Source organism: Oryzias latipes, chromosome 13 (genome assembly GCF_053564925.1).
Source record: "Oryzias latipes strain Hd-rR chromosome 13, Olatipes_Hd-rR_3.1".
NCBI classification, from domain to species: Eukaryota; Metazoa; Chordata; class Actinopteri; order Beloniformes; family Adrianichthyidae; genus Oryzias; species Oryzias latipes.
The window spans coordinates 2,906,067-2,930,093 of NC_136249.1; the positions used below are offsets into that span (position 1 = coordinate 2,906,067).

The window sequence follows — 24,027 nt, forward strand, 5'->3', positions numbered from 1 at the left end:
CTTCCTTGATGAGCATCACAAGCAAATGGTATTAGGACCGTCAGTCAAGACCCAAGTCATCAAATTGTTGTTTGGAGATTCTAATTCCTTGGGTACCTGAACCCATTTAATAGGTCACTCATTCATGTTGTAAACAAACTTATTAGTGTAAAGGTTGACATACATTTTGTAGCGTCAGCAATTTTGGGCCTTCAGACATAGTTTGGCCCTACTTTTCTATAAGGCCTCCAACAAATTGTGTTATTTTTTCTCCCCAGACATGTAGGTTTCTGTAGTGTAGTGGTTATCACATTCGCCTAACACGCGAAAGGTCCCCAGCTCAAAACTGGGCAGAAACATTACACTTTAGTGCAAAACAATAAAAGACCTTGAGGTGATATGACAATTTACATAATGCTACCAGATTCCTTTGCTCAAAACGTGACTACTAAAAATCCTGTGACGACAAGCGGTCAGCTAACAATGACGCAAAACAAATGTACGTGAATAGTATTGTCCATATATTCTAAGATGATAATACTCGTGATTATGCAACTAAATCATCATGTAAAGGCTAGAACACATGGTTCACATTCAAAAGAAGAGTAATTTGAACCTCATGCTAAAATGGTAAACAGGTTAAATCAGCACAAATTTCACACAATGTTTCTCCCTGATTTTCTATAAACTATCCCTAAAGTTCCATGAGCAAATCTGGTACCCATTAAGGTTTCTGTAGTGTAGTGGTTATCACGTTCGTCTTACACACGAAAGGACCCCAGCTCGAACCTGGGCAGAAACAGGATTTTCCCTTCTTAAATTGAAGACGTCAGAAGATTCGACTTTTTTCTAACACCGCTCCTGTTCTAAAAAAAATTCCTGATCATGTGTCTACCAAAACCGTTGTACCAACAAAAAGTGAAACTTTCTGAGGCCAGTTAGCTCAGCTGGTTTAGAGCGTGGTGCTAATAACGCCAAGGTCGTGGGTTCAATCCCCATACTGGCCAAAGACTGTTTTTATGACAGCTGTGAAATGCCACAGTTGAGTTCCAAGTCTGTCTTCATGCTGTCTACAGAATTCATTGCTTGCTTAAAGACATTCACAATGGTTCAAGAGATTAAAAAACTAAGCCTGTTTTGTCTTTTGACAACAACACACAAAAGAAGAAATTTCCAAGTGGATCAAATCATTATAGGACTTCCTTGATGAGCATCACAAGCAAATGGTATTAGGACCGTCAGTCAAGACCCAAGTCATCAAATTGTTGTTTGGAGATTCTAATTCCTTGGGTACCTGAACCCATTTAATAGGTCACTCATTCATGTTGTAAACAAACTTATTAGTGTAAAAGTTGACATACATTTTGTAGCGTCAGCAATTCTGGGCCTTCAGACATAGTTTGGCCCTACTTTTCTATAAGGCCTCCAACAAATTGTGTTATTTTTTCTCTCCAGACACGTAGGTTTCTGTAGTGTAGTGGTTATCACATTCGCCTAACACGCGAAAGGTCCCCAGCTCAAAACTGGGCAGAAACATTACTCTTTAGTGCAAAACAATAAAAGACCTTGTGGTGATATGACAATTTACATAATGCTACCAGATTCCTTTGCTCAAAACGTGACTACTAAAAATCCTGTGACGACAAGCGGTCAGCTAACAATGACGCAAAACAAATGTACGTCAATAGTATTGTACGTGAATAGTATTGTCCATCTATTCTAAGATGATAATACTCGTGATTATGCAACTAAATCATCATGTAAAGGCTAGAACACATGGGTCACATTCAAAAGAAAAGTAATTTGAACCTCATGATAAAATGGTAAACAGGTTAAATCAGCACAAATTTCACACAATGTTTCTCCCTGATTTTCTATAAACTATCCCTAAAGTTCCATGAGCAAATGTGGTAGCCATTAAGGTTTCTGTAGTGTAGTGGTTATCACGTTCGTCTCACACACGAAAGGACCCCATCTCGAACCTGGGCAGAAACAGGATTTTCCCTTCTTAAATTGAAGACGTCAGAAGATTCGACTTTTTTCTAACACTGCACCTGTTCTAAAAAAAAAGTTCCTGATCATGTCTAACAAAACCGTTGTACCAACAAGCATGAAGTCTTTCAGAGGCCAGTTAGCTCAGCTGGTTTAGAGCGTGGTGCTAATAACGCCAAGGTCGTGGGTTCAATCCCAATACTGGCCAAAGACTGTTTCTTATGACAGCTGCGAAATGCCACAGTTGAGTTCCAAGTCTGTCTTCATGCTGTCTACAGAATTCAGTGCTTGCTTAAAGACATTCACAATGGTTCAAGAGATTAAAAAACTAAGCCTGTTTTCGCTTTTGACAACAACACACAAAAGAAGAAATTTCCAAGTGGATCAAATCATTATAGGACTTCCTTGATGAGCATCACAAGCAAATGGTATTAGGACCGTCAGTCAAGACCCAAGTCATCAAATTGTTGTTTGGAGATTCTAATTCCTTGGGTACCTGAACCCATTTAATAGGTCACTCATTCATGTTGTAAACAAACTTATTAGTGTAAAAGTTGACATACATTTTGTAGCGTCAGCAATTCTGGGCCTTCAGACATAGTTTGGCCCTACTTTTCTATAAGGCCTCCAACAAATTGTGTTATTTTTTCTCTCCAGACACGTAGGTTTCTGTAGTGTAGCGGTTATCACATTCGCCTAACACGCGAAAGGTCCCCAGCTCAAAACTGGGCAGAAACATTACTCCTTAGTGCAAAACAATAAAAGACCTTGTGGTGATATGACAATTTACATAATGCTACCAGATTCCTTTGCTCAAAACGTGACTACTAAAAATCCTGTGACGACAAGCGGTCAGCTAACAATGACGCAAAACAAATGTACGTGAATAGTATTGTCCATATATTCTAAGATGATAATACTCGTGATTATGCAACTAAATCATCATGTAAAGGCTAGAACACATGGTTCACATTCAAAAGAAGAGTAATTTGAACCTCATGCTAAAATGGTAAACAGGTTAAATCAGCACAAATTTCACACAATGTTTCTCCCTGATTTTCTATAAACTATCCCTAAAGTTCCATGAGCAAATCTGGTACCCATTAAGGTTTCTGTAGTGTAGTGGTTATCACGTTCGTCTCACACACGAAAGGACCCCAGCTCGAACCTGGGCAGAAACAGGATCTTCCCTTCTTAAATTGAAGACGTCAGAAGATTCGACTTTTTTCTAACACCGCTCCTGTTCTAAAAAAAGTTCCTGATCATGTGTCTACCAAAACCGTTGTACCAACAAAAAGTGAAACTTTCTGAGGCCAGTTAGCTCAGCTGGTTTAGAGCGTGGTGCTAATAACGCCAAGGTCGTGGGTTCAATCCCCATACTGGCCAAAGACTGTTTTTATGACAGCTGTGAAATGCCACAGTTGAGTTCCAAGTCTGTCTTCATGCTGTCTACAGAATTCAGTGCTTGCTTAAAGACATTCACAATGGTTCAAGAGATTAAAAAACTAAGCCTGTTGTGTCTTTTGACAACAACAAACAAAAGAAGAAATTTCCAAGTGGATCAAATCATTATAGGACTTCCTTGATGAGCATCACAAGCAAATGGTATTAGGACCGTCAGTCAAGACCCAAGTCATCAAATTGTTGTTTGGAGATTCTAATTCCTTGGGTACCTGAACCCATTTAATAGGTCACTCATTCATGTTGTAAACAAACTTATTAGTGTAAAAGTTGACATACATTTTGTAGCGTCAGCAATTTTGGGAGTTCAGACATAGTTTGGCCCTACTTTTCTATAATGCCTCCAACAAATGGTGTTATTTTTTCTCTCCAGACACGTAGGTTTCTGTAGTGTAGTGGTTATCACATTCGCCTAACACGCGAAAGGTCCCCAGCTCAAAACTGGGCAGAAACATTACTCTTTAGTGCAAAACAATAAAAGACCTTGTGGTGATATGACAATTTACATAATGCTACCAGATTCCTTTGCTCAAAACGTGACTACTAAAAATCCTGTGACGACAAGCGGTCAGCTAACAATGACGCAAAACAAATGTACGTGAATAGTATTGTCCATCTATTTTAAGATGATAATACTCGTGATTATGCAACTAAATCATCATGTAAAGGCTAGAACACATGGGTCACATTCAAAAGAAAAGTCATTTGAACCTCATGATGAAATGGTGAGCAGGTTAAATCAGCACAAATTTCACACAATGTTTCTCCCTGATTTTCTATAAACTATCCCTAAAGTTCCATGAGCAAATGTGGTAGCCATTAAGGTTTCTATAGTGTAGTGGTTATCACGTTCATCTTACACACGAAAGGACCCCAGCTCGAACCTGGGCAGAAACAGGATTTTCCCTTCTTAAATTGAAGACGTCAGAAGATTCGACTTTTTTCTAACACCGCTCCTGTTCTAAAAAAAAGTTCCTGATCATGTCTAACAAAACCGTTGTACCAACAAGCAGTAAGTCTTTCCGAGGCCAGTTAGCTCAGCTTGTTTAGAGCGTGGTGCTAATAACGCCAAGGTCGTGGGTTCAATCCCCATACTGGCCAAAGACTGTTTCTTATGACAGCTGTGAAATGCCACAGTTGAGTTCCAAGTCTGTCTTCATGCTGTCTACAGAATTCAGTGCTTGCTTAAAGACATTCACAATGGTTCAAGAGATTAAAAAACTAAGCCTGTTTTGTCTTTTGACAACAACACACAAAAGAAAAAAATTTCCAAGTGGATCAAATCATTATAGGACTTCCTTGATGAGCATCACAAGCAAATGGTATTAGGACCGTCAGTCAAGACCCAAGTCATCAAATTGTTGTTTGGAGATTCTAATTCCTTGGGTACCTGAACCCATTTAATAGGTCACTCATTCATGTTGTAAACAAACTTATTAGTGTAAAGGTTGACATACATTTTGTAGCGTCAGAAATTCTGGGCCTTCAGACATGGTTTGGCCCTACTTTTCTATAAGGCCTCCAACAAATTGTGTTATTTTTTCTCTCCAGAGACGTAGGTTTCTGTAGTGTAGTGGTTATCACATTCGCCTAACACGCGAAAGGTCCCCAGCTCAAAACTGGGCACAAACATTACTCTTTAGTGCAAAACAATAAAAGACCTTGTGGTGATATGACAATTTACATAATGCTACCAGATTCCTTTGCTCAAAACGTGACTACTAAAAATCCTGTGACGACAAGCGGTCAGCTAACAATGACGCAAAACAAATGTACGTGAATAGTATTGTCCATCTATTCTAAGATGATAATACTCGTGATTATGCAACTAAATCATCATGTAAAGGCTAGAACACATGGGTCACATTCAAAAGAAAAGTCATTTGAACCTCATGATGAAATGGTAAACAGGTTAAGTCAGCACAAATTTCACACAATGTTTCTCCCTGATTTTCTATAAACTATCCCTAAAGTTCCATGAGCAAATCTGGTAGCCATTAAGGTTTCTGTAGTGTAGTGGTTATCACGTTCGTCTTACACACGAAAGGACCCCAGCTCGAACCTGGGCAGAAACAGGATTTTCCCTTCTTTAAATTGAAGACGTCAGAAGATTCGACTTTTTTCTAACACTGCTCCTGTTCTAAAAGAAAAAGTTCCTGATCATGTCTAACAAAACCGTTGTACCAACAAGCATGAAGTCTTTCAGAGGCCAGTTAGCTCAGCTGGTTTAGAGCGTGGTGCTAATAACGCCAAGGTCGTGGGTTCAATCCCCATACTGGCCAAAGACTGTTTCTTATGACAGCTGTGAAATGCCACAGTTGAGTTCCAAGTCTGTCTTCATGCTGTCTACAGAATTCAGTGCTTGCTTAAAGACATTCACAATGGTTCAAGAGATTAAAAAACTAAGCCTGTTTTGTCTTTTGACAACAACACACAAAAGAAGAAATTTCCAAGTGGATCAAATCATTATAGGACTTCCTTGATGAGCATCACAAGCAAATGGTATTAGGACCGTCAGTCAAGACCCAAGTCATCAAATTGTTGTTTGGAGATTCTAATTCCTTGGGTACCTGAACCCATTTAATAGGTCACTCATTCATGTTGTAAACAAACTTATTAGTGTAAAGGTTGACATACATTTTGTAGCGTCAGCAATTTTGGGCCTTCAGACATGGTTTGGCCCTACTTTTCTATAAGGCCTCCAACAAATTGTGTTATTTTTTCTCTCCAGAGACGTAGGTTTCTGTAGTGTAGTGGTTATCACATTCGCCTAACACGCGAAAGGTCCCCAGCTCAAAACTGGGCACAAACATTACTCTTTAGTGCAAAACAATAAAAGACCTTGTGGTGATATGACAATTTACATAATGCTACCAGATTCCTTTGCTCAAAACGTGACTACTAAAAATCCTGTGACGACAAGCGGTCAGCTAACAATGACGCAAAACAAATGTAAGTGAAAAGTATTGTCCATCTATTCTAAGATGATAATACTTTTGATTATGCAACTAAATCATCATGTAAAGGCTAGAACACATGGGTCACATTCAAAAGAAAAGTAATTTGAACCGCATGATGAAATGGTGAGCAGGTTAAATCAGCACAAATTTCACACAATGTTTCTCCCTGATTTTCTATAAACTATCCCTAAAGTTCCATGAGCAAATCTGGTGGCCATTAAGGTTTCTGTAGTGTAGTGGTTATCACGTTCGTCTCACACACGAAAGGACCCCAGCTCGAACCTGGGCAGAAACAGGATCTTCCCTTCTTAAATTGAAGACGTCAGAAGATTCGACTTTTTTCTAACACCGCTCCTGTTCTAAAAAAAAAAGTTCCTGATCATGTCTAACAAAACCGTTGTACCAACAAGCAGTAAGTCTTTCAGAGGCCAGTTAGCTCAGTTGGTTTAGAGCGTGGTGCTAATAACGCCAAGGTCGTGGGTTCAATCCCCATACTGGCCAAAGACTGTTTTTATGACGGCTGTGAAATGCCACAGTTGAGTTCCAAGTCTGTCTTCATGCTGTCTACAGAATTCAGTGCTTGCTTAAAGACATTCACAATGGTTCAAGAGATTAAAAAACTAAGCCTGTTTTGTCTTTTGACAACAACACACAAAAGAAGAAATTTCCAAGTGGATCAAATCATTATAGGACTTCCTTGATGAGCATCACAAGCAAATGGTATTAGGACCGTCAGTCAAGACCCAAGTCATCAAATTGTTGTTTGGAGATTCTAATTCCTTGGGTACCTGAACCCATTTAATAGGTCACTCATTCATGTTGTAAACAAACTTATTAGTGTAAAGGTTGACATACATTTTGTAGCGTCAGCAATTTTGGGCCTTCAGACATAGTTTGGCCCTACTTTTCTATAATGCCTCTCACAAATTGTGTTATTTTTTCTCTCCAGACACGTAGGTTTCTGTAGTGTAGTGGTTATCACATTCGCCTAACACGCGAAAGGTCCCCAGCTCAAAACTGGGCAGAAACATTAATCTTTAGTGCAAAACAATAAAAGACCTTGTGGTGACATGACAATTTACATAATGCTACCAGATTCCTTTGCTCAAAACGTGACTACTAAAAATCCTGTGACGACAAGCGGTCAGCTAACAATGACGCAAAACAAATGTACGTGAATAGTATTGTCCATCTATTCTAAGATGATAATACTCGTGATTATGCAACTAAATCATCATGTAAAGGCTAGAACACATGGTTCACATTCAAAAGAAGAGTAATTTGAACCTCATGATAAAATGGTAAACAGGTTAAATCAGCACAAATTTCACACAATGTTTCTCCCTGATTTTCTATAAACTATCCCTAAAGTTCCATGAGCAAATCTGGTAGCCATTAAGGTTTCTGTAGTGTAGTGGTTATCACGTTCGTCTTACACACGAAAGGACCCCAGCTCGAACCTGGGCAGAAACAGGATTTTCCCTTCTTTAAATTGAAGACGTCAGAAGATTCGACTTTTTTCTAACACTGCTCCTGTTCTAAAAGAAAAAGTTCCTGATCATGTCTAACAAAACCGTTGTACCAACAAGCAGTAAGTCTTTCAGAGGCCAGTTAGCTCAGCTGGTTTAGAGCGTGGTGCTAATAACGCCAAGGTCGTGGGTTCAATCCCCATACTGGCCAAAGACTGTTTCTTATGACAGCTGTGAAATGCCACAGTTGAGTTCCAAGTCTGTCTTCATGCTGTCTACAGAATTCAGTGCTTGCTTAAAGACATTCACAATGGTTCAAGAGATTAAAAAACTAAGCCTGTTTTGTCTTTTGACAACAACACACAAAAGAAGAAATTTCCAAGTGGATCAAATCATTATAGGACTTCCTTGATGAGCATCACAAGCAAATGGTATTAGGACCGTCAGTCAAGACCCAAGTCATCAAATTGTTGTTTGGAGATTCTAATTCCTTGGGTACCTGAACCCATTTAATAGGTCACTCATTCATGTTGTAAACAAACTTATTAGTGTAAAGGTTGACATACATTTTGTAGCGTCAGCAATTTTGGGCCTTCAGACATGGTTTGGCCCTACTTTTCTATAAGGCCTCCAACAAATTGTGTTATTTTTTCTCTCCAGAGACGTAGGTTTCTGTAGTGTAGTGGTTATCACATTCGCCTAACACGCGAAAGGTCCCCAGCTCAAAACTGGGCACAAACATTACTCTTTAGTGCAAAACAATAAAAGACCTTGTGGTGATATGACAATTTACATAATGCTACCAGATTCCTTTGCTCAAAACGTGACTACTAAAAATCCTGTGACGACAAGCGGTCAGCTAACAATGACGCAAAACAAATGTACGTGAATAGTATTGTCCATCTATTCTAAGATGATAATACTCGTGATTATGCAACTAAATCATCATGTAAAGGCTAGAACACATGGGTCACATTCAAAAGAAAAGTCATTTGAACCTCATGATGAAATGGTAAACAGGTTAAGTCAGCACAAATTTCACACAATGTTTCTCCCTGATTTTCTATAAACTATCCCTAAAGTTCCATGAGCAAATCTGGTAGCCATTAAGGTTTCTGTAGTGTAGTGGTTATCACGTTCGTCTTACACACGAAAGGACCCCAGCTCGAACCTGGGCAGAAACAGGATTTTCCCTTCTTTAAATTGAAGACGTCAGAAGATTCGACTTTTTTCTAACACTGCTCCTGTTCTAAAAGAAAAAGTTCCTGATCATGTCTAACAAAACCGTTGTACCAACAAGCAGTAAGTCTTTCAGAGGCCAGTTAGCTCAGCTGGTTTAGAGCGTGGTGCTAATAACGCCAAGGTCGTGGGTTCAATCCCCATACTGGCCAAAGACTGTTTCTTATGACAGCTGTGAAATGCCACAGTTGAGTTCCAAGTCTGTCTTCATGCTGTCTACAGAATTCAGTGCTTGCTTAAAGACATTCACAATGGTTCAAGAGATTAAAAAACTAAGCCTGTTGTGTCTTTTGACAACAACACACAAAAGAAGAAATTTCCAAGTGGATCAAATCATTATAGGACTTCCTTGATGAGCATCACAAGCAAATGGTATTAGGACCGTCAGTCAAGACCCAAGTCATCAAATTGTTGTTTGGAGATTCTAATTCCTTGGGTACCTGAACCCATTTAATAGGTCACTCATTCATGTTGTAAACAAACTTATTAGTGTAAAGGTTGACATACATTTTGTAGCGTCAGCAATTTTGGGCCTTCAGACATAGTTTGGCCCTACTTTTCTATAATGCCTCTCACAAATTGTGTTATTTTTTCTCTCCAGACACGTAGGTTTCTGTAGTGTAGTGGTTATCACATTCGCCTAACACGCGAAAGGTCCCCAGCTCAAAACTGGGCAGAAACATTAATCTTTAGTGCAAAACAATAAAAGACCTTGTGGTGACATGACAATTTACATAATGCTACCAGATTCCTTTGCTCAAAACGTGACTACTAAAAATCCTGTGACGACAAGCGGTCAGCTAACAATGACGCAAAACAAATGTACGTGAATAGTATTGTCCATCTATTCTAAGATGATAATACTCGTGATTATGCAACTAAATCATCATGTAAAGGCTAGAACACATGGGTCACATTCAAAAGAAAAGTCATTTGAACCTCATGATAAAATGGTAAACAGGTTAAATCAGCACAAATTTCACACAATGTTTCTCCCTGATTTTCTATAAACTATCCCTAAAGTTCCATGAGCAAATCTGGTGGCCATTAAGGTTTCTGTAGTGTAGTGGTTATCACGTTCGTCTCACACACGAAAGGACCCCAGCTCGAACCTGGGCAGAAACAGGATTTTCCCTTCTTAAATTGAAGACGTCAGAAGATTCGACTTTTTTCTAACACCGCTCCTGTTCTAAAAAAAAGTTCCTGATCATGTCTAACAAAACCGTTGTACCAACAAGCAGTAAGTCTTTCAGAGGCCAGTTAGCTCAGCTGGTTTAGAGCGTGGTGCTAATAACGCCAAGGTCGTGGGTTCAATCCCCATACTGGCCAAAGACTGTTTCTTATGACAGCTGTGAAATGCCACAGTTGAGTTCCAAGTCTGTCTTCATGCTGTCTACAGAATTCAGTGCTTGCTTAAAGACATTCACAATGGTTCAAGAGATTAAAAAACTAAGCCTGTTGTGTCATTTGACAACAACACACAAAAGAAGAAATTTCGAAGTGGATCAAATCATTATAGGACTTCCTTGATGAGCATCACAAGCAAATGGTATTAGGACCGTCAGTCAAGACCCAAGTCATCAAATTGTTGTTTGGAGATTCTAATTCCTTGGGTACCTGAACCCATTTAATAGGTCACTCATTCATGTTGTAAACAAACTTATTAGTGTAAAGGTTGACATACATTTTGTAGCGTCAGCAATTCTGGGCCTTCAGACATAGTTTGGCCCTACTTTTCTATAAGGCCTCCATCAAATTGTGTTATTTTTTCTCTCCAGACACGTAGGTTTCTGTAGTGTAGTGGTTATCACATTCGCCTAACACGCGAAAGGTCCCCAGCTCAAAACTGGGCAGAAACATTAATCTTTAGTGCAAAACAATAAAAGACCTTGTGGTGACATGACAATTTACATAATGCTACCAGATTCCTTTGCTCAAAACGTGACTACTAAAAATCCTGTGACGACAAGCGGTCAGCTAACAATGACGCAAAACAAATGTACGTGAATAGTATTGTCCATCTATTCTAAGATGATAATACTCGTGATTATGCAACTAAATCATCATGTAAAGGCTAGAACACATGGGTCACATTCAAAAGAAGAGTAATTTGAACCTCATGATAAAATGGTAAACAGGTTAAATCAGCACAAATTTCACACAATGTTTCTCCCTGATTTTCTATAAACTATCCCTAAAGTTCCATGAGCAAATCTGGTGGCCATTAAGGTTTCTGTAGTGTAGTGGTTATCACGTTCGTCTCACACACGAAAGGACCCCAGCTCGAACCTGGGCAGAAACAGGATTTTCCCTTCTTAAATTGAAGACGTCAGAAGATTCGACTTTTTTCTAACACCGCTCCTGTTCTAAAAAAAAGTTCCTGATCATGTCTAACAAAACCGTTGTACCAACAAGCAGTAAGTCTTTCAGAGGCCAGTTAGCTCAGCTGGTTTAGAGCGTGGTGCTAATAACGCCAAGGTCGTGGGTTCAATCCCCATACTGGCCAAAGACTGTTTCTTATGACAGCTGTGAAATGCCACAGTTGAGTTCCAAGTCTGTCTTCATGCTGTCTACAGAATTCAGTGCTTGCTTAAAGACATTCACAATGGTTCAAGAGATTAAAAAACTAAGCCTGTTGTGTCTTTTGACAACAACACACAAAAGAAGAAATTTCCAAGTGGATCAAATCATTATAGGACTTCCTTGATGAGCATCACAAGCAAATGGTATTAGGACCGTCAGTCAAGACCCAAGTCATCAAATTGTTGTTTGGAGATTCTAATTCCTTGGGTACCTGAACCCATTTAATAGGTCACTCATTCATGTTGTAAACAAACTTATTAGTGTAAAGGTTGACATACATTTTGTAGCGTCAGCAATTCTGGGCCTTCAGACATAGTTTGGCCCTACTTTTCTATAAGGCCTCCATCAAATTGTGTTATTTTTTCTCTCCAGACACGTAGGTTTCTGTAGTGTAGTGGTTATCACATTCGCCTAACACGCGAAAGGTCCCCAGCTCAAAACTGGGCAGAAACATTACTCTTTAGTGCAAAACAATAAAAGACCTTGTGGTGATATGACAATTTACATAATGCTACCAGATTCCTTTGCTCAAAACGTGACTACTAAAAATCCTGTGACGACAAGCGGTCAGCTAACAATGACGCAAAACAAATGTAAGTGAAAAGTATTGTCCATCTATTCTAAGATGATAATACTTTTGATTATGCAACTAAATCATCATGTAAAGGCTAGAACACATGGGTCACATTCAAAAGAAAAGTAATTTGAACCGCATGATGAAATGGTGAGCAGGTTAAATCAGCACAAATTTCACACAATGTTTCTCCCTGATTTTCTATAAACTATCCCTAAAGTTCCATGAGCAAATCTGGTGGCCATTAAGGTTTCTGTAGTGTAGTGGTTATCACGTTCGTCTCACACACGAAAGGACCCCAGCTCGAACCTGGGCAGAAACAGGATCATCCCTTCTTAAATTGAAGACGTCAGAAGATTCGACTTTTTTCTAACACCGCTCCTGTTCTAAAAAAAAAGTTCCTGATCATGTCTAACAAAACCGTTGTACCAACAAGCAGTAAGTCTTTCAGAGGCCAGTTAGCTCAGTTGGTTTAGAGCGTGGTGCTAATAACGCCAAGGTCGTGGGTTCAATCCCCATACTGGCCAAAGACTGTTTTTATGACGGCTGTGAAATGCCACAGTTGAGTTCCAAGTCTGTCTTCATGCTGTCTACAGAATTCAGTGCTTGCTTAAAGACATTCACAATGGTTCAAGAGATTAAAAAACTAAGCCTGTTTTGTCTTTTGACAACAACACACAAAAGAAGAAATTTCCAAGTGGATCAAATCATTATAGGACTTCCTTGATGAGCATCACAAGCAAATGGTATTAGGACCGTCAGTCAAGACCCAAGTCATCAAATTGTTGTTTGGAGATTCTAATTCCTTGGGTACCTGAACCCATTTAATAGGTCACTCATTCATGTTGTAAACAAACTTATTAGTGTAAAGGTTGACATACATTTTGTAGCGTCAGCAATTTTGGGCCTTCAGACATAGTTTGGCCCTACTTTTCTATAATGCCTCTCACAAATTGTGTTATTTTTTCTCTCCAGACACGTAGGTTTCTGTAGTGTAGTGGTTATCACATTCGCCTAACACGCGAAAGGTCCCCAGCTCAAAACTGGGCAGAAACATTAATCTTTAGTGCAAAACAATAAAAGACCTTGTGGTGACATGACAATTTACATAATGCTACCAGATTCCTTTGCTCAAAACGTGACTACTAAAAATCCTGTGACGACAAGCGGTCAGCTAACAATGACGCAAAACAAATGTACGTGAATAGTATTGTCCATCTATTCTAAGATGATAATACTCGTGATTATGCAACTAAATCATCATGTAAAGGCTAGAACACATGGTTCACATTCAAAAGAAGAGTAATTTGAACCTCATGATAAAATGGTAAACAGGTTAAATCAGCACAAATTTCACACAATGTTTCTCCCTGATTTTCTATAAACTATCCCTAAAGTTCCATGAGCAAATCTGGTGGCCATTAAGGTTTCTGTAGTGTAGTGGTTATCACGTTCGTCTCACACACGAAAGGACCCCAGCTCGAACCTGGGCAGAAACAGGATTTTCCCTTCTTAAATTGAAGACGTCAGAAGATTCGACTTTTTTCTAACACCGCTCCTGTTCTAAAAAAAAGTTCCTGATCATGTCTAACAAAACCGTTGTACCAACAAGCAGTAAGTCTTTCAGAGGCCAGTTAGCTCAGCTGGTTTAGAGCGTGGTGCTAATAACGCCAAGGTCGTGGGTTCAATCCCCATACTGGCCAAAGACTGTTTCTTATGACAGCTGTGAAATGCCACAGTTGAGTTCCAAGTCTGTCTTCATGCTGTCTACAGAATTCAGTGCTTGCTTAAAGACATTCACAATGGTTCAAGAGATTAAAAAACTAAGCCTGTTTTGTCTTTTGACAACAACACACAAAAGAAGAGATTTCCAAGTGGATCAAATCATTATAGGACTTCCTTGATGAGCATCACAAGCAAATGGTATTAGGACCGTCAGTCAAGACCCAAGTCATCAAATTGTTGTTTGGAGATTCTAATTCCTTGGGTACCTGAACCCATTTAATAGGTCACTCATTCATGTTGTAAACAAACTTATTAGTGTAAAGGTTGACATACATTTTGTAGCGTCAGCAATTCTGGGCCTTCAGACATAGTTTGGCCCTACTTTTCTATAAGGCCTCCATCAAATTGTGTTTTTTTTTTCTCTCCAGACACGTATGTTTCTGTAGTGTAGTGGTTATCACATTCGCCTAACACGCGAAAGGTCCCCAGCTCAAAACTGGGCAGAAACATTACTCTTTAGTGCAAAACAATAAAAGACCTTGTGGTGATATGACAATTTACATAATGCTACCAGATTCCTTTGCTCAAAACGTGACTACTAAAAATCCTGTGACGACAAGCGGTCAGCTAACAATGACGCAAAACAAATGTAAGTGAAAAGTATTGTCCATCTATTCTAAGATGATAATACTTTTGATTATGCAACTAAATCATCATGTAAAGGCTAGAACACATGGGTCACATTCAAAAGAAAAGTAATTTGAACCGCATGATGAAATGGTGAGCAGGTTAAATCAGCACAAATTTCACACAATGTTTCTCCCTGATTTTCTATAAACTATCCCTAAAGTTCCATGAGCAAATCTGGTGGCCATTAAGGTTTCTGTAGTGTAGTGGTTATCACGTTCGTCTCACACACGAAAGGACCCCAGCTCGAACCTGGGCAGAAACAGGATCTTCCCTTCTTAAATTGAAGACGTCAGAAGATTCGACTTTTTTCTAACACCGCTCCTGTTCTAAAAAAAAAGTTCCTGATCATGTCTAACAAAACCGTTGTACCAACAAGCAGTAAGTCTTTCAGAGGCCAGTTAGCTCAGTTGGTTTAGAGCGTGGTGCTAATAACGCCAAGGTCGTGGGTTCAATCCCCATACTGGCCAAAGACTGTTTTTATGACGGCTGTGAAATGCCACAGTTGAGTTCCAAGTCTGTCTTCATGCTGTCTACAGAATTCAGTGCTTGCTTAAAGACATTCACAATGGTTCAAGAGATTAAAAAACTAAGCCTGTTGTGTCTTTTGACAACAACACACAAAAGAAGAGATTTCCAAGTGGATCAAATCATTATAGGACTTCCTTGATGAGCATCACAAGCAAATGGTATTAGGACCGTCAGTCAAGACCCAAGTCATCAAATTGTTGTTTGGAGATTCTAATTCCTTGGGTACCTGAACCCATTTAATAGGTCACTCATTCATGTTGTAAACAAACTTGTTAGTGTACAGGTTGACATACATTTTGTAGCGTCAGCAATTCTGGGCCTTCAGATATAGTTTGGCCCTACTTTTCTATAAGGCCTCAAACAATTTGTGTTATTTTTTCTCTCCAGACACATAGGTTTCTGTAGTGTAGTGGTTATCACATTCGCCTAACACGCGAAAGGTCCCCAGCTCAAAACTGGGCAGAAACATTACTCTTTAGTGCAAAACAATAAAAGACCTTGTGGTGATATGACAATTTACATAATGCTACCAGATTCCTTTGCTCAAAACGTGACTACTAAAAATCCTGTGACGACAAGCGGTCAGCTAACAATGACGCAAAACAAATGTACGTGAATAGTATTGTCCATCTATTCTAAGATGATAATACTCGTGATTATGCAACTAAATCATCATGTAAAGGCTAGAACACATGGGTCACATTCAAAAGAAAAGTCATTTGAACCTCATGATAAAATGGTAAACAGGTTAAATCAGCACAAATTTCACACAATGTTTCTCCCTGATTTTCTAAAAACTATCCCTAAAGTTCCATGAACAAATCTGGTGGCCATTAAGATTTCTGTAGTGTAGTGGTTATCACGTTCGTCTCACACACGAAAGGACCCCAGCTCGAACCTGGGCAGAAACAGGATTTTCCCTTCTTAAATTGAAGACGTCAGAAGATTCGACTTTTTTCTAACACCGCTCCTGTTCTAAAAAAAAGTTCCTGATCATGTCTAACAAAACCGTTGTACCAACAAGCAGTAAGTCTTTCAGAGGCCAGTTAGCTCAGCTGGTTTAGAGCGTAGTGCTAATAACGCCAAGGTCGTGGGTTCAATCCCCATACTGGCCAAAGACTGTTTCTTATGACAGCTGTGAAATGCCACAGTTGAGTTCCAAGTCTGTCTTCATGCTGTCTACAGAATTCAGTGCTTGCTTAAAGACATTCACAATGGTTCAAGAGATTAAAAAACTAAGCCTGTTGTGTCTTTTGACAACAACACACAAAAGAAGAAATTTCCAAGTGGATCAAATCATTATAGGACTTCCTTGATGAGCATCACAAGCAAATGGTATTAGGACCGTCAGTCAAGACCCAAGTCATCAAATTGTTGTTTGGAGATTCTAATTCCTTGGGTACCTGAACCCATTTAATAGGTCACTCATTCATGTTGTAAACAAACTTGTTAGTGTACAGGTTGACATACATTTTGTAGCGTCAGCAATTTTGGGCCTTCAGACATAGTTTGGCCCTACTTTTCTATAATGCCTCCAACAAATTGTGTTATTTTTTCTCTCCAGACACGTAGGTTTCTGTAGTGTAGTGGTTATCACATTCGCCTAACACGCGAAAGGTCCCCAGCTCAAAACTGGGCAGAAACATTACTCTTTAGTGCAAAACAATAAAAGACCTTGTGGTGATATGACAATTTACATAATGCTACCAGATTCCTTTGCTCAAAACGTGACTACTAAAAATCCTGTGACGACAAGCGGTCAGCTAACAATGACGCAAAACAAATGTACGTGAATAGTATTGTCCATCTATTCTAAGATGATAATACTCGTGATTATGCAACTAAATCATCATGTAAAGGCTAGAACACATGGTTCACATTCAAAAGAAGAGTAATTTGAACCTCATGATAAAATGGTAAACAGGTTAAGTCAGCACAAATTTCACACAATGTTTCTCCCTGATTTTCTATAAACTATCCCTAAAGTTCCATGAGCAAATCTGGTAGCCATTAAGGTTTCTGTAGTGTAGTGGTTATCGCGTTCGTCTTACACACAAAAGGACCCCAGCTCGAACCTGGGCAGAAACAGGATTTTCCCTTCTTAAATTGAAGACGTCAGAAGATTCGACTTTTTTCTAACACTGCTCCTGTTCTAAAAGAAAAAGTTCCTGATCATGTCTAACAAAACCGTTGTACCAACAAGCAGTAAGTCTTTCAGAGGCCAGTTAGCTCAGTTGGTTTAGAGCGTGGTGCTAATAACGCCAAGGTCGTGGGTTCAATCCCCATACTGGCCAAAGACTGTTTTTATGACAGCTGTGAAATGCCACAGTTGAGTTCCAAGTCTGTCTTCATGCTGTCTACAGAATTCAGTGCTTGCTTAAAGACATTCACAATGGTTCAAAAGATTAAAAAACTAAGCCTGTTTTGTCTTTTGACAACAACACACAAAAGAAGAAATTTCCAAGTGGATCAAATCATTGTAGGACTTCCTTGATGAGCATCACAAGCAAATGGTATTAGGACCGTCAGTCAAGACCCAAGTCATCAAATTGTTGTTTGGAGATTCTAATTCCTTGGGTACCTGAACCCATTTAATAGGTCACTCATTCATGTTGTAAACAAACTTGTTAGTGTACAGGTTGACATACATTTTGTAGCGTCAGCAATTCTGGGCCTTCAGATATAGTTTGGCCCTACTTTTCTATAAGGCCTCCAACAAATTGTGTTATTTTTTCTCTCCAGAGGAGTAGGTTTCTGTAGTGTAGTGGTTATCACATTCGCCTAACACGCAAAAGGTCCCCAGCTCAAAACTGGGCAGAAACATTACTCTTTAGTGCAAAACAATAAAAGACCTTGTGGTGATATGACAATTTACATAATGCTACCAGATTCCTTTGCTCAAAACGTGACTACTAAAAATCCTGTGACGACAAGCGGTCAGCTAACAATGACGCAAAACAAATGTACGTGAATAGTATTGTCCATCTATTCTAAGATGATAATACTCGTGATTATGCAACTAAATAATCATGTAAAAGGCTAGAACATATGGGTCACATTCAAAAGAAAAGTCATTTGAACCTCATGATGAAATGGTGAGCAGGTTAAATCAGCACAAATTTCACACAATGTTTCTCCCTGATTTTCTATAAACTATCCCTAAAGTTCCATGAGCAAATCTGGTGGCCATTAAGGTTTCTGTAGTGTAGTGGTTATCACGTTCGTCTCACACACGAAAGGACCCCAGCTCGAACCTGGGCAGAAACAGGATCTTCCCTTCTTAAATTGAAGACGTCAGAAGATTTGACTTTTTTCTAACACCGCTCCTGTTCTAAAAAAAAGTTCCTGATCATGTGTCTACCAAAACCGTTGTACCAACAAGCAGTAAGTCTTTCAGAGGCCAGTTAGCTCAGCTGGTTTAGAGCGTGGTGCTAATAACGCCAAGGTCGTGGGTTCAATCCCCATACTGGCCAAAGACTGTTTCTTATGACAGCTGTGAAATGCCACAGTTGAGTTCCAAGTCTGTCTTCATGCTGTCTACAGAATTCAGTGCTTGCTTAAAGACATTCACAATGGTTCAAGAGATTAAAAAACTAAGCCTGTTTTGTCTTTTGACAACAACACACAAAAGAAGAAATTTCCAAGTGGATCAAATCATTATAGGACTTCCTTGATGAGCATCACAAGCAAATGGTATTAGGACCGTCAGTCAAGACCCAAGTCATCAAATTGTTGTTTGGAGATTCTAATTCCTTGGGTACCTGAACCCATTTAATAGGTCACTCATTCATGTTGTAAACAAACTTGTTAGTGTACAGGTTGACATACATTTTGTAGCGTCAGCAATTCTGGGCCTTCAGATATAGTTTGGCCCTACTTTTCTATAAGGCCTCAAACAATTTGTGTTATTTTTTCTCTCCAGACACATAGGTTTCTGTAGTGTAGTGGTTATCACATTCGCCTAACACGCGAAAGGTCCCCAGCTCAAAACTGGGCAGAAACATTACTCTTTAGTGCAAAACAATAAAAGACCTTGTGGTGATATGACAATTTACATAATGCTACCAGATTCCTTTGCTCAAAACGTGACTACTAAAAATCCTGTGACGACAAGCGGTCAGCTAACAATGACGCAAAACAAATGTACGTGAATAGTATTGTCCATCTATTCTAAGATGATAATACTCGTGATTATGCAACTAAATCATCATGTAAAGGCTAGAACACATGGGTCACATTCAAAAGAAAAGTCATTTGAACCTCATGATGAAATGGTAAACAGGTTAAATCAGCACAAATTTCACACAATGTTTCTCCCTGATTTTCTATAAACTATCCCTAAAGTTCCATGAGCAAATCTGGTGGCCATTAAGGTTTCTGTAGTGTAGTGGTTATCACGTTCGTCTCGCACACGAAAGGACCCCAGCTCGAACCTGTGCAGAAACAGGATTTTCCCTTCTTAAATTGAATATGTCAGAAGATTCGACTTTTTCCTAACACCGCTCCTGTTCTAAAAAAAAGTTCCTGATCATGTCTAACAAAACCGTTGTACCAACAAGCAGTAAGTCTTTCAGAGGCCAGTTAGCTCAGCTGGTTTAGAGCGTGGTGCTAATAACGACAAGGTCGTGGGTTCAATCCCCATACTGGCCAAAGACTGTTTTTATGACAGCTGTGAAATGCCACAGTTGAGTTCCAAGTCTGTCTTCATGCTGTCTACAGAAATCAGTGCTTGCTTAAAGACATTCACAATGGTTCAAGAGATTAAAAAACTAAGCCTGTTGTGTCTTTTGACAACAACACACAAAAGAAGAAATTTCTAAGTGGATCAAATCATTATAGGACTTCCTTGATGAGCATCACAAGCAAATGGTATTAGGACCGTCAGTCAAGACCCAAGTCATCAAATTGTTGTTTGGAGATTCTAATTCCTTGGGTACCTGAACCCATTTAATAGGTCACTCATTCATGTTGTAAACAAACTTATTAGTGTAAAGGTTGACATACATTTTGTAGCGTCAGCAATTCTGGGCCTTCAGACATGGTTTGGCCCTACTTTTCTATAAGGCCTCCAACAAATTGTGTTATTTTTTCTCTCCAGAGGAGTAGGTTTCTGTAGTGTAGTGGTTATCACATTCGCCTAACACGCAAAAGGTCCCCAGCTCAAAACTGGGCAGAAACATTACTCTTTAGTGCAAAACAATAAAAGACCTTGTGGTGATATGACAATTTACATAATGCTACCAGATTCCTTTGCTCAAAACGTGACTACTAAAAATCCTGTGACGACAAGCGGTCAGCTAACAATGACGCAAAACAAATGTACGTGAATAGTATTGTCCATCTATTCTAAGATGATAATACTCGTGATTATGCAACTAAATAATCATGTAAAAGGCTAGAACATATGGGTCACATTCAAAAGAAAAGTCATTTGAACCTCATGATGAAATGGTGAGCAGGTTAAATCAGCACAAATTTCACACAATGTTTCTCCCTGATTTTCTATAAACTATCCCTAAAGTTCCATGAGCAAATCTGGTGGCCATTAAGGTTTCTGTAGTGTAGTGGTTATCACGTTCGTCTCACACACGAAAGGACCCCAGCTCGAACCTGGGCAGAAACAGGATTTTCCCTTCTTAAATTGAAGACGTCAGAAGATTCGACTTTTTTCTAACACCGCTCCTGTTCTAAAAAAAAGTTCCTGATCATGTCTAACAAAACCGTTGTACCAACAAGCAGTAAGTCTTTCAGAGGCCAGTTAGCTCAGTTGGTTTAGAGCGTGGTGCTAATAACGCCAAGGTCGTGGGTTCAATCCCCATACTGGCCAAAGACTGTTTTTATGACAGCTGTGAAATGCCACAGTTGAGTTCCAAGTCTGTCTTCATGCTGTCTACAGAATTCAGTGCTTGCTTAAAGACATTCACAATGGTTCAAGAGATTAAAAAACTAAGCCTGTTTTGTCTTTTGACAACAACACACAAAAGAAGAAATTTCCAAGTGGATCAAATCATTATAGGACTTCCTTGATGAGCATCACAAGCAAATGGTATTAGGACCGTCAGTCAAGACCCAAGTCATCAAATTGTTGTTTGGAGATTCTAATTCCTTGGGTACCTGAACCCATTTAATAGGTCACTCATTCATGTTGTAAACAAACTTGTTAGTGTACAGGTTGACATACATTTTGTAGCGTCAGCAATTCTGGGCCTTCAGATATAGTTTGGCCCTACTTTTCTATAAGGCCTCAAACAATTTGTGTTATTTTTTCTCTCCAGACACATAGGTTTCTGTAGTGTAGTGGTTATCACATTCGCCTAACACGCGAAAAGTCCTCAGCTCAAAACTGGGCAGAAACATTACTCTTTAGTGCAAAACAATAAAAGACCTTGTGGTGATATGACAATTTACATAATGCTACCAGATTCCTTTGCTCAAAACATGACTACTAAAAATCCTGTCACGACAAGCGGTCAGCTAACAATGACGCAAAACAAATGTACGTGAATAGTATTGTCCATCTATTCTAAGATGATAATACTCGTGATTATGCAACTAAATCATCATGTAAAGGCTAGAACACATGGTTCACATTCAAAAGAAGAGTAATTTGAACCTCATGATAAAATGGTAAACAGGTTAAGTCAGCACAAATTTCACACAATGTTTCTCCCTGATTTTCTATAAACTATCCCTAAAGTTCCATGAGCAAATCTGGTGGCCATTAAGGTTTCTGTAGTGTAGTGGTTATCACGTTCGTCTCACACACGAAAGGACCCCAGCTCGAACCTGGGCAGAAACAGGATTTTCCCTTCTTAAATTGAAGACGTCAGAAGATTCGACTTTTTTCTAACCCCGCTCCTGTTCTAAAAAAAAAGTTCCTGATCATGTCTAACAAAACCGTTGTACCAACAAGCAGTGAGTCTTTCACAGGCCAGTTAGCTCAGCTGGTTTAGAGCGTGGTGCTAATAACGCCAAGGTCGTGGGTTCAATCCCCATACTGGCCAAAGACTGTTTTTATGACGGCTGTGAAATGCCACAGTTGAGTTCCAAGTTTGTCTTCATGCTGTCGACAGAATTCAGTGCTTGCTTAAAGACATTCACAATGGTTCAAGAGATTAAAAAACTAAGCCTGTTGTGTCTTTTGACAACAAACAAAAGAAGAAATTTCCAAGAGGATCAAATTATTATAGGACTTCCTTGATGAGGATCACAAGCAAATGGTATTAGGACCGTCAGTCAAGACCCAAGTCATCAAATTGTTGTTTGGAGATTCTAATTCCTTGGGTACCTGAACCCATTTAATAGGTCACTCATTCATGTTGTAAACAAACTTGTTAGTGTACAGGTTGACATACATTTTGTAGCGTCAGCAATTCTGGGCCTTCAGACATAGTTTGGCCCTACTTTTCTATAAGGCCTCAAACAATTTGTGTTATTTTTTCTCTCCAGACACATAGGTTTCTGTAGTGTAGTGGTTATCACATTCGCCTAACACGCGAAAGGTCCCCAGCTCAAAACTGGGCAGAAACATTACTCTTTAGTGCAAAACAATAAAAGACCTTGTGGTGATATGACAATTTACATAATGCTACCAGATTCCTTTGCTCAAAACGTGACTACTAAAAATCCTGTGACGACAAGCGGTCAGCTAACAATGACGCAAAACAAATGTACGTGAATAGTATTGTCCATCTATTCTAAGATGATAATACTCGTGATTATGCAACTAAATCATCATGTAAAGGCTAGAACACATGGGTCACATTCAAAAGAAAAGTCATTTGAACCTCATGATGAAATGGTGAGCAGGTTAAATCAGCACAAATTTCACACAATGTTTCTCCCTGATTTTCTATAAACTATCCCTAAAGTTCCATGAGCAAATCTGGTGGCCATTAAGGTTTCTGTAGTGTAGTGGTTATCACGTTCGTCTCACACACGAAAGGACCCCAGCTCGAACCTGGGCAGAAACAGGATTTTCCCTTCTTAAATTGAAGACGTCAGAAGATTCGACTTTTTTCAAACACCGCTCCTGTTCTAAAAAAAAGTTCCTGATCATGTCTAACAAAACCGTTGTACCAACAAGCAGTAAGTCTTTCAGAGGCCAGTTAGCTCAGCTGGTTTAGAGCGTGGTGCTAATAACGCCAAGGTCGTGGGTTCAATCCCCATACTGGCCAAAGACTGTTTTTATGACAGCTGTGAAATGCCACAGTTGAGTTCCAAGTCTGTCTTCATGCTGTCTACAGAATTCAGTGCTTGCTTAAAGACATTCACAATGGTTCAAGAGATTAAAAAACTAAGCCTGTTGTGTCTTTTGACAACAACACACAAAAGAAGAAATTTCCAAGTGGATCAAATCATTATAGGACTTCCTTGATGAGCATCACAAGCAAATGGTATTAGGACCGTCAGTCAAGACCCAAGTCATCAAATTGTTGTTTGGAGATTCTAATTCCTTGGGTACCTGAACCCATTTAATAGGTCACTCATTCATGTTGTAAACAAACTTGTTAGTGTACAGGTTGACATACATTTTGTAGCGTCAGCAATTCTGGGCCTTCAGATATAGTTTGGCCCTACTTTTCTATAAGGCCTCAAACAATTTGTGTTATTTTTTCTCTCCAGACACATAGGTTTCTGTAGTGTAGTGGTTATCACATTCGCCTAACACGCAAAAGGTCCCCAGCTCAAAACTGGGCAGAAACATTACTCTTTAGTGCAAAACAATAAAAGACCTTGTGGTGATATGACAATTTACATAATGCTACCAGATTCCTTTGCTCAAAACGTGACTACTAAAAATCCTGTGACGACAAGCGGTCAGCTA

General features: G+C 39.3%; 1 protein-coding gene and 49 non-coding genes across 51 annotated transcripts in view; 49 read left to right on the forward strand and 1 right to left on the reverse strand.

The window, feature by feature from the left end:
- The window catches only part of gkup (glucuronokinase with putative uridyl pyrophosphorylase), a 344,724-nt gene that overhangs the window by 227,836 nt on the left and 92,861 nt on the right, over window positions 1-24,027 (reverse strand). The window lies entirely within an intron of this gene.
- Window positions 266-338, forward strand: trnav-aac (transfer RNA valine (anticodon AAC)). Its single transcript has one exon. It is a non-coding gene; the product is annotated as a tRNA-Val (tRNA).
- On the forward strand, window positions 709-781 carry trnav-uac (transfer RNA valine (anticodon UAC)). Its single transcript has one exon. It is a non-coding gene; the product is annotated as a tRNA-Val (tRNA).
- Window positions 912-986, forward strand: trnai-aau (transfer RNA isoleucine (anticodon AAU)). The gene has a single exon. It is a non-coding gene; the product is annotated as a tRNA-Ile (tRNA).
- trnav-aac (transfer RNA valine (anticodon AAC)) lies at window positions 1,443-1,515 on the forward strand. The gene has a single exon. It is a non-coding gene; the product is annotated as a tRNA-Val (tRNA).
- On the forward strand, window positions 1,902-1,974 carry trnav-cac (transfer RNA valine (anticodon CAC)). Its single transcript has one exon. It is a non-coding gene; the product is annotated as a tRNA-Val (tRNA).
- trnav-aac (transfer RNA valine (anticodon AAC)) lies at window positions 2,637-2,709 on the forward strand. Its single transcript has one exon. It is a non-coding gene; the product is annotated as a tRNA-Val (tRNA).
- Window positions 3,080-3,152, forward strand: trnav-cac (transfer RNA valine (anticodon CAC)). The gene has a single exon. It is a non-coding gene; the product is annotated as a tRNA-Val (tRNA).
- trnai-aau (transfer RNA isoleucine (anticodon AAU)) lies at window positions 3,283-3,357 on the forward strand. The gene has a single exon. It is a non-coding gene; the product is annotated as a tRNA-Ile (tRNA).
- Window positions 3,814-3,886, forward strand: trnav-aac (transfer RNA valine (anticodon AAC)). Its single transcript has one exon. It is a non-coding gene; the product is annotated as a tRNA-Val (tRNA).
- Window positions 5,435-5,507, forward strand: trnav-uac (transfer RNA valine (anticodon UAC)). Its single transcript has one exon. It is a non-coding gene; the product is annotated as a tRNA-Val (tRNA).
- On the forward strand, window positions 5,640-5,714 carry trnai-aau (transfer RNA isoleucine (anticodon AAU)). Its single transcript has one exon. It is a non-coding gene; the product is annotated as a tRNA-Ile (tRNA).
- On the forward strand, window positions 6,615-6,687 carry trnav-cac (transfer RNA valine (anticodon CAC)). Its single transcript has one exon. It is a non-coding gene; the product is annotated as a tRNA-Val (tRNA).
- trnai-aau (transfer RNA isoleucine (anticodon AAU)) lies at window positions 6,819-6,893 on the forward strand. The gene has a single exon. It is a non-coding gene; the product is annotated as a tRNA-Ile (tRNA).
- On the forward strand, window positions 7,350-7,422 carry trnav-aac (transfer RNA valine (anticodon AAC)). Its single transcript has one exon. It is a non-coding gene; the product is annotated as a tRNA-Val (tRNA).
- On the forward strand, window positions 7,793-7,865 carry trnav-uac (transfer RNA valine (anticodon UAC)). Its single transcript has one exon. It is a non-coding gene; the product is annotated as a tRNA-Val (tRNA).
- trnai-aau (transfer RNA isoleucine (anticodon AAU)) lies at window positions 7,998-8,072 on the forward strand. Its single transcript has one exon. It is a non-coding gene; the product is annotated as a tRNA-Ile (tRNA).
- Window positions 8,973-9,045, forward strand: trnav-uac (transfer RNA valine (anticodon UAC)). Its single transcript has one exon. It is a non-coding gene; the product is annotated as a tRNA-Val (tRNA).
- On the forward strand, window positions 9,178-9,252 carry trnai-aau (transfer RNA isoleucine (anticodon AAU)). Its single transcript has one exon. It is a non-coding gene; the product is annotated as a tRNA-Ile (tRNA).
- On the forward strand, window positions 9,710-9,782 carry trnav-aac (transfer RNA valine (anticodon AAC)). Its single transcript has one exon. It is a non-coding gene; the product is annotated as a tRNA-Val (tRNA).
- trnav-cac (transfer RNA valine (anticodon CAC)) lies at window positions 10,153-10,225 on the forward strand. The gene has a single exon. It is a non-coding gene; the product is annotated as a tRNA-Val (tRNA).
- On the forward strand, window positions 10,355-10,429 carry trnai-aau (transfer RNA isoleucine (anticodon AAU)). The gene has a single exon. It is a non-coding gene; the product is annotated as a tRNA-Ile (tRNA).
- Window positions 10,887-10,959, forward strand: trnav-aac (transfer RNA valine (anticodon AAC)). The gene has a single exon. It is a non-coding gene; the product is annotated as a tRNA-Val (tRNA).
- On the forward strand, window positions 11,330-11,402 carry trnav-cac (transfer RNA valine (anticodon CAC)). The gene has a single exon. It is a non-coding gene; the product is annotated as a tRNA-Val (tRNA).
- trnai-aau (transfer RNA isoleucine (anticodon AAU)) lies at window positions 11,532-11,606 on the forward strand. Its single transcript has one exon. It is a non-coding gene; the product is annotated as a tRNA-Ile (tRNA).
- On the forward strand, window positions 12,064-12,136 carry trnav-aac (transfer RNA valine (anticodon AAC)). Its single transcript has one exon. It is a non-coding gene; the product is annotated as a tRNA-Val (tRNA).
- On the forward strand, window positions 12,507-12,579 carry trnav-cac (transfer RNA valine (anticodon CAC)). Its single transcript has one exon. It is a non-coding gene; the product is annotated as a tRNA-Val (tRNA).
- Window positions 12,710-12,784, forward strand: trnai-aau (transfer RNA isoleucine (anticodon AAU)). Its single transcript has one exon. It is a non-coding gene; the product is annotated as a tRNA-Ile (tRNA).
- Window positions 13,241-13,313, forward strand: trnav-aac (transfer RNA valine (anticodon AAC)). The gene has a single exon. It is a non-coding gene; the product is annotated as a tRNA-Val (tRNA).
- Window positions 13,684-13,756, forward strand: trnav-cac (transfer RNA valine (anticodon CAC)). The gene has a single exon. It is a non-coding gene; the product is annotated as a tRNA-Val (tRNA).
- Window positions 13,886-13,960, forward strand: trnai-aau (transfer RNA isoleucine (anticodon AAU)). The gene has a single exon. It is a non-coding gene; the product is annotated as a tRNA-Ile (tRNA).
- On the forward strand, window positions 14,419-14,491 carry trnav-aac (transfer RNA valine (anticodon AAC)). The gene has a single exon. It is a non-coding gene; the product is annotated as a tRNA-Val (tRNA).
- trnav-cac (transfer RNA valine (anticodon CAC)) lies at window positions 14,862-14,934 on the forward strand. The gene has a single exon. It is a non-coding gene; the product is annotated as a tRNA-Val (tRNA).
- trnai-aau (transfer RNA isoleucine (anticodon AAU)) lies at window positions 15,065-15,139 on the forward strand. The gene has a single exon. It is a non-coding gene; the product is annotated as a tRNA-Ile (tRNA).
- On the forward strand, window positions 15,596-15,668 carry trnav-aac (transfer RNA valine (anticodon AAC)). Its single transcript has one exon. It is a non-coding gene; the product is annotated as a tRNA-Val (tRNA).
- On the forward strand, window positions 16,039-16,111 carry trnav-cac (transfer RNA valine (anticodon CAC)). The gene has a single exon. It is a non-coding gene; the product is annotated as a tRNA-Val (tRNA).
- On the forward strand, window positions 16,773-16,845 carry trnav-aac (transfer RNA valine (anticodon AAC)). Its single transcript has one exon. It is a non-coding gene; the product is annotated as a tRNA-Val (tRNA).
- On the forward strand, window positions 17,216-17,288 carry trnav-uac (transfer RNA valine (anticodon UAC)). Its single transcript has one exon. It is a non-coding gene; the product is annotated as a tRNA-Val (tRNA).
- On the forward strand, window positions 17,420-17,494 carry trnai-aau (transfer RNA isoleucine (anticodon AAU)). Its single transcript has one exon. It is a non-coding gene; the product is annotated as a tRNA-Ile (tRNA).
- Window positions 18,395-18,467, forward strand: trnav-cac (transfer RNA valine (anticodon CAC)). Its single transcript has one exon. It is a non-coding gene; the product is annotated as a tRNA-Val (tRNA).
- Window positions 18,599-18,673, forward strand: trnai-aau (transfer RNA isoleucine (anticodon AAU)). The gene has a single exon. It is a non-coding gene; the product is annotated as a tRNA-Ile (tRNA).
- trnav-aac (transfer RNA valine (anticodon AAC)) lies at window positions 19,131-19,203 on the forward strand. The gene has a single exon. It is a non-coding gene; the product is annotated as a tRNA-Val (tRNA).
- On the forward strand, window positions 19,574-19,646 carry trnaa-cgc (transfer RNA alanine (anticodon CGC)). The gene has a single exon. It is a non-coding gene; the product is annotated as a tRNA-Ala (tRNA).
- trnav-cac (transfer RNA valine (anticodon CAC)) lies at window positions 20,751-20,823 on the forward strand. Its single transcript has one exon. It is a non-coding gene; the product is annotated as a tRNA-Val (tRNA).
- trnai-aau (transfer RNA isoleucine (anticodon AAU)) lies at window positions 20,953-21,027 on the forward strand. The gene has a single exon. It is a non-coding gene; the product is annotated as a tRNA-Ile (tRNA).
- Window positions 21,927-21,999, forward strand: trnav-cac (transfer RNA valine (anticodon CAC)). Its single transcript has one exon. It is a non-coding gene; the product is annotated as a tRNA-Val (tRNA).
- Window positions 22,130-22,204, forward strand: trnai-aau (transfer RNA isoleucine (anticodon AAU)). The gene has a single exon. It is a non-coding gene; the product is annotated as a tRNA-Ile (tRNA).
- On the forward strand, window positions 22,658-22,730 carry trnav-aac (transfer RNA valine (anticodon AAC)). Its single transcript has one exon. It is a non-coding gene; the product is annotated as a tRNA-Val (tRNA).
- On the forward strand, window positions 23,101-23,173 carry trnav-cac (transfer RNA valine (anticodon CAC)). Its single transcript has one exon. It is a non-coding gene; the product is annotated as a tRNA-Val (tRNA).
- On the forward strand, window positions 23,303-23,377 carry trnai-aau (transfer RNA isoleucine (anticodon AAU)). Its single transcript has one exon. It is a non-coding gene; the product is annotated as a tRNA-Ile (tRNA).